Source organism: Empidonax traillii, unplaced genomic scaffold (assembly GCF_003031625.1).
Source record: "Empidonax traillii isolate 1590-97213 ecotype Southwest subspecies unplaced genomic scaffold, ASM303162v1 scaffold209:size809316, whole genome shotgun sequence".
Classification (NCBI taxonomy): Eukaryota; Metazoa; Chordata; class Aves; order Passeriformes; family Tyrannidae; genus Empidonax; species Empidonax traillii.
This window is the reverse complement of record NW_020955402.1, coordinates 407,443-417,608: the sequence shown is the minus strand read 5'-3', so window position 1 is coordinate 417,608 and position 10,166 is coordinate 407,443. Positions and strand designations below refer to the sequence as shown.

The window sequence follows — 10,166 nt, the reverse complement described above, 5'->3', positions numbered from 1 at the left end:
CCATCTACGTCCTGAGGACCTCACTGCCACCGTCCAAGCGTGCTTGGCCCCGGCAGATGAACCTCAGGATTAAAGGGTGGGCTCAGTTCCGCGCACACTGTGTCTCACCTAAAAAATCCAATGCGCAGGCTGGAAGGTGGAAAGACCTTCCCCGGTTCTTCGTTCGCGAAGAGACTGGCCATTACCACACACATATCAGTTGAGTTCTTTGCCATGGAATAGCTTCTTTTCTATTACTTGTACGCTTTCTGCATAGGCCTGGTGCTTGTTTAGTTAATTGGTTTCTGCAAACTGGACAAGAGTTTGTGGCACTGGATAAGTCTGAGAAGATTCCAATAACACCTTACCCACAGGCAGCTGAAAATCTGCACTGCCCTGTACACTGCAGCATGGCCATGGTCTGCTCACAGTTAACTTATTCATGCCATCTATATTTTTGAAAATATCCTGAGCTTCAGCACTGCTTTCCCTTGATAAAAAGCATATTCCAGAAAGCTGGTGAGTTGACTCATACACTCTACTTAATTCTGAACTGAATACTCCTCCTTTGAAGTTGGGAGCTGAATGCTGACTCAGACTTTTTAAAATCCATAGACTGCCATGTAAATTAATAAGAGATTTGATTAACACAACTGCAAAATTTTATTTTTATGGACTCCTCCACGTCTAGAAATGCAACATAAGAATTATAAAATATTTTATGTTATTTGGGCAGCTGTCAATTTTTAAGTACTTAGTATGGTGGAAATGAAGGATAGCACATCAAAAACTGGAGTTTGCAAATAAAGGTATGGCATTGTTAAAGATACAAAAACAAACATTCTGTTAGGTTTAAAACAAACGTCCTACCTGCGCATGTCTGTAATATTGCTTCACTTCAGCCGTGAGAGACACAATGCATTTTCCTTGTATTTTATTTCTGCTTTTTAAAAAAATACTTGGGTTCTAACTGGAGGCAAAATGCTCAAATGCAAATGACTCAACTCTCCATAACCAAAACGGGTAAGATTTTGAATACTGACAGTTGAGGCATGAAATAAATGAAAACTTGCATAAAACTGATCAGCACAGCAATCTATATTTGACCTATACTTGGAAATAAGCAACATAAGTTCCCAACACTTGGCTGTTGCAATGTGAATAATTGCCATATGGTGTCTGTGGAAAATATATGCAAATATATTGCGTGCAGCATAAGTAGATCCTGCCATAAACTTGCCTTGGTTTGGGTTTTTTATTTTTCCTTTCATGGAAATGCCAGCAAAGCCAGTGCTTAATATTCCCTGAATTGCAGACATATCTTTCAATGCCACCAGGTTTAGGCAGTATTAGTGAATCCTTTTATTCTTGTTTCTGAGGTGATTTTCTATGCTTGAGGAACTTAACAAAGACACAAATTACTGGAAAGGGGGGCACTTCTAACCCCCTTTCCACTAAATGGTATTACTGCACAATATTGCTGCAAACCCCTCCACGCTGTGGTTTAAACACTTTGGTGATGCAGAACCTGAGCTTCCACACAGTGGGTGGAAAAATGTCTGGCAAGTTCCCTTGGGCACAATGCACAGAAATTACAGCTGACCTAATTACACATTCTCAGCTGAAATAAATAAATAGAGTTTTATTAGGTTAGTTGATATTAGCAAAATTCTGCTCAGAGGAAAACCCTAAGCTGTAGAAAAACAAATACTGAATTGTCCTGCTGGAAGGTACCTGCAGCAATCAATTGCTTGTTTTTGAAACTAATGTTCCAGCCCATGGAATTAATGGAGCTACAGTCCAGGAAACTCATTCATTAAAAGACATTTAGAAGCCATGCAGAATGTAAACAGAACAATCACCTTCCTACATTCCATCTAGATAAGACCACTGAAGTTTGTTAAATTCACTCTTAATGAAGTAAAAAAAAAACCTAAATAACTCCAAACCCCAAACAGTACCCCCCTGGTTTTTAATCTGATCCTCTAACCTGAGTCACAATGTAATTACTCTTCATAAAAAGCAAGCAGAATACTACCAGAGAGAAAGTATTTATTCTATAACCAGCCCAATCACTATATCCAGAATTACTAGGTTCAGAAAAGTATAATAAACCCCATGTTTGTAAGCAGACCCTCCCCTCTCTATTAGAACTTTTTCAGATTTACTTTTTAGAAGAATTTCCTTGCTTTTATTGAAGATGATCCTGATTTAGGGATGATGTAAACCCTGTTTTGCAGAACTCTTCCTGAACTTTATTTACATTCAAATTCTCCTCTGCCAAAGGAAGTTCTATGATCACCAAGACAACATGTAGGGTACTAACATAAACCCTTTCCTCCAGGATAATTCCCAGTCTATCTCAAGGCTCACGCTTCTGGAAAACAGCTACATGGAACATGTACACTGTAACCAGAATTGACTCACTTCTGGAGAGGGCTCAGGGGGAAATCATCAGTGTACAAACATCTGATGGGAAGGAGTGAAGAAGATGGAACCAAAGTCTTCTCAATGCTGACTACTGAAAGTACAAACACACAGAAATGCCATTTAAGTGTGCGTGGTGTTGTTTTGCATGAGTTGGAATGACCATTGGCCAGTAATTGATTAAAAATATTATTTAAATAATCTCTGTTTACTGATATAACACTGAATTTTGAAATCCAACTTCATCTGAAAAGGGAAAGGACCGTGTTTATGCTGTGCTCTTCCAGCATTTAGCAGATGCTGTGTGTTTCTGGTTCAAAAGTCACAGCGATCCAAACCAGTGACAGCACAGAAAGCATTCTGAGGGTCTATCAGGAGGGAGCAGTTTGGAGCCCCACAGTGGGCAGAGTGCCTGAGTGCAAGCACAGCCCCTCTACAGCGTCAAACAGCTTCACATTTCCTCTCAGTATCAGACAACTCTGACACAGCCTTGGTATTTTAATAATAATATTTTAATAATTTCCTATTAATTAGACCAAGTAACTTATGCAGATGCAGCACAGCTGAATCTACAAAATATACCACAGTAGAATAACTATATGCTGGAGCCAGTTCTCATCAATGTTTTATGTAAATGGATGTATAAAATGAAGACTTTAGCTCTTTCTAAATAGAGCCTTTCAATACAATTTCTTTAATTTTCTTCTTTTAAATATAATTATTTCAAGAAATAAACTGCTGAGAGCATAGCTCACATTCTTCTGACCGTGAACCCATTTTTCAGCAAGGGAAAGTGGAAATATACTGAGCATCTACTCAGCACAACTCTAAATACAATCCCCTGTATGGCAGAGAAAATTCTGTCCCCGTTCTATTCAGACAGCTGTGACTGAGTAAGCAATTTGTATATGAAGGAAATAAATTTTTAAAAAATCATTTATGCAGGTGGACATTTACTGGTACAGAGGGTTTGTTTCCCTTCTTGACCTCTGTTCTTATCAACGGAATTGTAAACACAAAGTACAAAACATGTATTTCATTTTTTCCACAGACCATAGGGGAACTATAACCTGGCCTTTCATAAGAATAAGGAAATAATTTCCACTTCTCTCGTGTGTCCTGTTCTATATTTTAACAACAAAATACAAAATTTTATCAGTGTGAAGGCTCAGCCTTGCACTAGTTGGATGTATTTCTTTTAGATTTTCCAGTGGCAGTTGTGACCATCAGCATTTCAAGTTCTGCTTAAACAAGGCTTAGAAACATTGAAATGATCATTCCACACTGGTTTCCTACATTTCTGTGTATTCACATGTACAGCTCCTGTACTGCAAGCAGAGCTTATGCTGAAACCATCCATTTGCTCCTTTGATTTTTTTTCCTGAACTGGAGAATGGTACATACTAAAAAGGAAATTTATTTCGGTGTGTTCACCACAACTTTAATGGATTTTGAGAAATTTATAAATGCATATGACTGATGGAAAGACTATTGAACAAACTGAATTTGAATTGAGTCTTTTTTCCCAACAGGTAAAATAAAATCCAAGCACAAACCCACTCCTTGGCTTCAGGGCCACGGCAGCTCCTGTCCCTACCTGCAGGTGTGTTTGCAAAAGTTTCACCCCTGATGCTTCCCTGAGTTTAAGCAGCTGACTAAGTGGTGCCTAAAATCGGTATCAGTTCATTTTGAGCAAGGTTTGTATAGCTTGAATTTCCTGTGGCTTAAATGCCTTTTAAATCTGAGACACTGACCAAAGAGTCTAAAGTCACCAAAAACAGGTAATGGCAAGTAGACATGGACAAATGTGGTTATCCACACTGAACATTTATGTAGGTTCAGCAATTATCAGATTAGATGTGTTTCACAGGTTATCAATGAACTCATTATCATACAAATACATTTAAGTCTTGTAAAAAATACTATATTTCAAAAGTGGGAATTTTTGCCCTCTTTGCAAAAGCATGTAATATACAAGGAGACAATATTTCTCCTTAAAAACCAATAAATTTCTTCTGAGAAGATAACTAGAAACAGTAGGTTTGGAATGTCCTTAGCTCTGGATAAGCACAAAGTCTTAATCTGCGTCAGCTAAAATGGCCCCAAATGCTCAGTCTGTACCCTCTTTTCACACATACATAGGGCAGTAGGTTTGCTTACCCATCACAAACCCCAGACAAAACCTGCAGTAATCACTGTACGTCACCTTCATGCTTTCAGCCCCAACAGAGAAACCCCGACTGTGTATTTGCCCAGCATCATCACAGGAGGGGATTTCTCTCTTGAAAATACAAAATTGCTTCGAGCAATCTCCTGAATGAAAGTGCAAGGAGCTCATGCAAATCTCCCACTGAGATGCGCATTTCCTGATTTCGGGATTGTGACTGCTCAAAGAATCTGTGGGCATTTACGGATCATTTAAGATACAATATTCTTTCTCTTGGAAGTTGCTGATTTTCAAATCTAAACGTTTTTGCAGTCCCCTGAGAAGAGTCATATGGAAAGCAGAAGTGGTTATCAGTCATTTAGTGCCTGTATTACACCCCTCTGCAACACAGAAAAAGGAAACAGGTTACGGACTGCAGGACAATCTAACATACAACTTATTCTTCCCAGATCAATAATTTCTACCATTGTATAATAATGAATCGAAACAAAAGTATCTGCAAAGTTTGTAATCGCTTAAATTCCATCTTATGCACAGTACAGAACTAATCTCATTTGTTAGTACTGTCCAATTTTGTCACTTTGATAGCACAGTAAGTGAACTTCATAGACATACTCCAGAAGACGGAGAATAGATTTATTCATGCCAGAGGAAATCCAACACAAAGCAAAAACTGCAGAGGGGTGGCAAAAGCAAAGTGTAGCATTGGCAAAAGAGTACTTATCAACACTGACATAATTATCATAGCTGGAATTCATTTTTGGTTTGGCCAAGCCTGTTATCAAGTGCAATCAATGACAAAGCACCTGACTTCCACCCATTACACACATTACTAAAATGACTCTGTGAATGCCACAGCCATTAATTAAAGTAAATAGCTGGGGAAAAAGAGTTGAACAGAAACCAGGTTTTTCTTTTGAGGTACCTCATTCCCTTTTGTAGAGATGTGTAAAATCTTACACATTTCTAAATTACCAGCTTATAAGGAGTCAGGCAATGTATTAAACTTCCTCTGGACATAAGAACACAGCAGTAGAGATGGAAATACAGTGGTGACAATGATGTACAACTGGGACTGCATGTGCCACTGGGAGAACTGGGAGGACTAGAACTCTGTGAGCCTTATATGCACACCTTGCCCCAAACGTGCTCGCTCAGCTCACAGTTTTGGTAGCAGCATGCCAAGGACAAAGCATCTAGCAGCCTAACTCACAAAATTCTCAACAAATTCCTAAATACCCTCAGTCCTTAGAGCTTAAAGGGAGCAACTTCAGTTACTCCAGACAGCACCTTTCATCAGGTAAAGCCTTTTTGATCTTAAACCTAAAGAAATGTGGGATTGTTTTGCCAGGTACTGTGAGGAACATAATTCTGGAGGCACAGAAAGCAAGGACAGCAGAGTTTTCATTTGCTGAGAGAATGTGAAAGTTAAAACAAACATCCTTTATTAAATGCATTATCAATCAAATGCTGACATTAATTAGAGAACAAGCAGTAAAGAAAGCCAAAAACAGCCTTCTGGTACTGTGAGTAAATTTTGCTAAAAAAACTGTCCTGTGAAAAATAATGAATGTCATTGTACCTTGGCTTGTGGAAACACAAGACTAGTGGAGACTGAGTAATAAAAGCAGTTCAGAGCATGACAAATTTCTATTTTTACTTTCTTGAAGGCACTCATTTCAGAAAGTATCAGCTCATTATGGCCTGAGGGCTACTGGGAGTGTTTAGGGATACGTTACCTTTCCCAGGTCTGTCACCAGAACCACTGAACAAACAGCTCTTCAAGTTCTGATACCAGCCCAGCCCTTTCAGTAACACACACAAGCTCTGTAAGATACCAATGCACAGTCAACCTTTAGGCTGACTTATGTACCTGAACAGTCTCTCTTTCAATGGAATGGTTCCTTTATGCAATAATGGGAATCAAGTTAAAGATGTTGTGGTTTTTTTAACCAGTCATTTTTCATGCATTTAGAGCCTTTGTGACAGTCTCCAGTAACATCTGAAGCATATCCTTATATTGTTTACATAAGGAAAAATACTGGGTTAAAGGAAATGTATGTCAACACAGGAAACTCCATCATAAAGCATTTCGAAAGGAGATGTAATTTTGCCTCTTTGATTTCTTTGCAAATGTATTCTGGAAAAACATTACTATTAACAGGAGAAACTTCTGTCTGATTTTTAGATATAAAATCAAATGTATTTGTTGGTGTTTTTTCTTCTATCACTGTCCCTTACATAATCAATCTCCTCCACACACCTTCACACATTCTAACAGCGTAGGAAGGAATTTAAAATTAAGGATGTCAGTAAAAGCAAACAACCTAAGATTTGATCCAAACTAACTCTTAAACAAACTGCCTGGAAGGCTGGTGAGAGTTGTGCATGTGTTATATAGGTCAATGCATGAAACTTGCTTATTTTAGATAACATTTTATTCCCCAAAGGGAATAGTGAGACAAACCCAGACATAATCGGAAAGGGAGAGCTAAATGCAGAATAAAGACACTGTCTTCAGAGTCTTAAGTAAAACTTTTTTGCACTACTCAACATCCAAAGAGTGGAGGAAAGAAGTTTTATTAGGTCAAATTAACAGTATTTCAGACCCTCCCAATAATGCTTAGTATTTTACTAACCTAACTTTGGACAACTATGTTACTGCCAAGAATGTTGCTTGTAAATGGCCTAAGAAAATCTCTGCACGTACAGTAAATCCATCTGAACATGAATGTTATTGGAAGTTTTTATCTCCAAGGTAAAATTTGACATGTATTTTCTAAACCATTTTGTTAAGCTGAATGATTGTTAGTAGTGGGAAGAATCTGGAAAGAAGTTGAGGTGAGAATTCAGGTTTTAGCCTGTAGCCATGTAGTAGTAGTTTGCTAGGAGAGACTGGGAATAACACCTCTCAGCCTTATTTTAAAGCACTGAAGAAAAGAACAGATCTTCCTCTTGGACCAGCAGCTTCTCAAGACAGAGCTTCTCCCAAAGGAACTATGAACTCCCTCAGAAAAATAGTTTTTGTCTCTGCATGACACAACCTCCACTGATGAGCTGTGATTGCACACAGACACATAAGTAAACAATCTCCCTTTGGCCAAGCTACTATTCCCTGAAGAATAAAACAAACAAAGCCAAAATTACAATGCATCTTCAGAATAAAATCCACATCTATTCTGGCTAATTGATCGCTGATGCATGAACTGCAACCTGGACACAGCGCTCGCTGTTTAAAGCTCTGCCTTTGTTCCCATCCACAGGTAAGGGTGGTAACTTGGTTTTTCTCTGTGAAGCATCAGAAAGTGCAACATTTAGTGGGATTTTTGACAGCCTGGCACATGTACAGACCTTCCTGAGGGCAGCAGTGCTGCAGCCAGCCATGCTGAGCTTTCACACGCTGTAATGGCCACTCAGTCCTTGTCAGCAAAGGGGTCTCACTGCCGAGCTAAAACACTCCGCAGAGCACAGCTAAAAACGTTTTCTTTGTCATCTCTTCTACTTCCATATCTCCATTCTCTGTTAAATAATTTGTAAAATCATTTTATGTACTACCCAGTGGTACACTGGCCAAGTACAACCTAATAATGTTGGCTTTGGCAGCCCTCCCTGGCTCCCTTCCTTTTGCAGATGTAGATTGAAATTATTCAGCAGCTCTGCTGGCAGCACAGCCCCAGCTGGAGAGCCACTGTGGATTGGGAAGGGCAGTGCATGTGGGACCAAGCCATGCTCACATCCATCACCATCTCATTGTCCACACCTGTCCCAGGAGTGAACGATGAGGGGAGCAGCATCCAAAATTGTACAAGCATACAATTATACTAGATTATGTCATGTTGCATCATTTATATGTATATAGATAGATATCTCAATATCTTTTTCAACGGAATAAAAATAATAAACCCCTCCCTTCCTCACAGATACCACTTTGTATTCCTTGCAATTGTAATACCAAGAAGTGTCACACCTCAGACAGCTCCCTGGGGTCACTTATCAATACTGGTTGGAGCTGCAGTGCCAAGGTGTGGTTCAGTTCTCCTAATGTTGATTAGTATCAACTTTTTCCTCTAACAATCTGCAATGTTGAAAGAAACGGCTCGGTTGAAGTTCTTCTTAATAGGAACACAGACAAATTAATCAGAACTGAACTTCCAACAAGTCGTCTTCATTAGTCAGGGGATTTAAAGCAGTTTCCATCACTAAATAAGATTTTGTCTGATTTAGAGACGCTTCTGAGGTCACTATCTGGCACTATTAGATACGTTATAGAATTACCCGAAGGCCTTAATTCTCAAAATTTTATTATAACAAAAACAAAATACCAAAAGGCTATGTTTGCACACTTCACCTACAGAAATTGCCACAGACTTTGCAAGACTTAGGAGCAAACAGAGCAAAACGTAAAGCTTAAATTTTTCATACTTTTTTACTAAGTTTTTTCATAAAATTACCAAATATGAAGACAATGCAAAGAAAACACAAGTGCAAAACTAAAAGATATGCTCAAGAATTGAAAGAAGAATGAAAGTTCACGACTCCAAGATGTTCAATCAGTAAACAACAGGGAATTTCTTCATGCTTGCCTTTCTGAATTGAAATGAAATAAATCTGTGATTATTCAGACCAAAAATACTCTCTGTAACCTGTACTTCAATAATGTCCCTGCTACTGACAAGAACTGAATCTAAAATACTGATCTCCCTGGTTGCAATAAAACATTCACTCAAACTGTCCATCTGCTGCCACTTGTTTATCTAAAACAGACCCAGAAATCCAATCATCATCTTACCAGTCGGGAGAAGCTGTCTGAATAATTTCTCACTGTAAATTTATCTGGAATTGAAGTTGCTTATAAATATGCTGGTCAATTCTTTCATCCTTAATCATCTTACTGTACCAAACAGATCCTAAGAGCAAGTGACTCTTTACAATCTATTTACAATCAGCTCAGAACCAATTGATTAATTACTTAAATTAGAAAAGGGCATGAAGCATGGGGGAATTTCTGTTGGTTTTGCCAAGGAAGCTTATGAAAAAAGAGCGAGACTAATTTGTTAGATAACATTTAAACACTTGTACAGAAAACAAACTAAAGCTGTAATCCTCTGAGTCTTTCAGGATTGCGTTCTAAGCCTCCCAAAACATCTTCCCAACTGGCACTTTTTAAAATAACTAGAAAGCCTGTCAGATTAGCATCATCTTGAACCCTAATATCTTTGCTTCATGCCTGATCCCTACAAAACATCGTTTAAAATGGCAACACCACCAAGGTATGTTCAAACCACAATAATTACCTTCATAATTTACAAGTATTCAATTAAGAAAAGCATTTTAAGAGTTAAAAAACCTGTCAGTGAGTGTAGTGAAAAGGGGAATTTTATAAAAGTTACAACTGATCAGGTATTGGAAAATCTATAAACTGAAAACAGGTAGTCTCAGTTTATCTGCTGAGCAGGGATACAACATCAAACAGGAGTATGAAGAAAAGCTGCTCAACAGCAACTGGACACATTGCATGGATGTAATGCAGAAAAGTGGAAATTTTGGCTGGGTTTTGTGTTTGTTTTGAACTGGAATAATATATTTGCTCAGT

General features: G+C 38.4%; 1 protein-coding gene across 1 annotated transcript in view; it reads right to left on the bottom strand.

The window, feature by feature from the left end:
* The window catches only part of SYN2 (synapsin II), a 168,435-nt gene that overhangs the window by 139,249 nt on the left and 19,020 nt on the right, over positions 1-10,166 (bottom strand). The window lies entirely within an intron of this gene.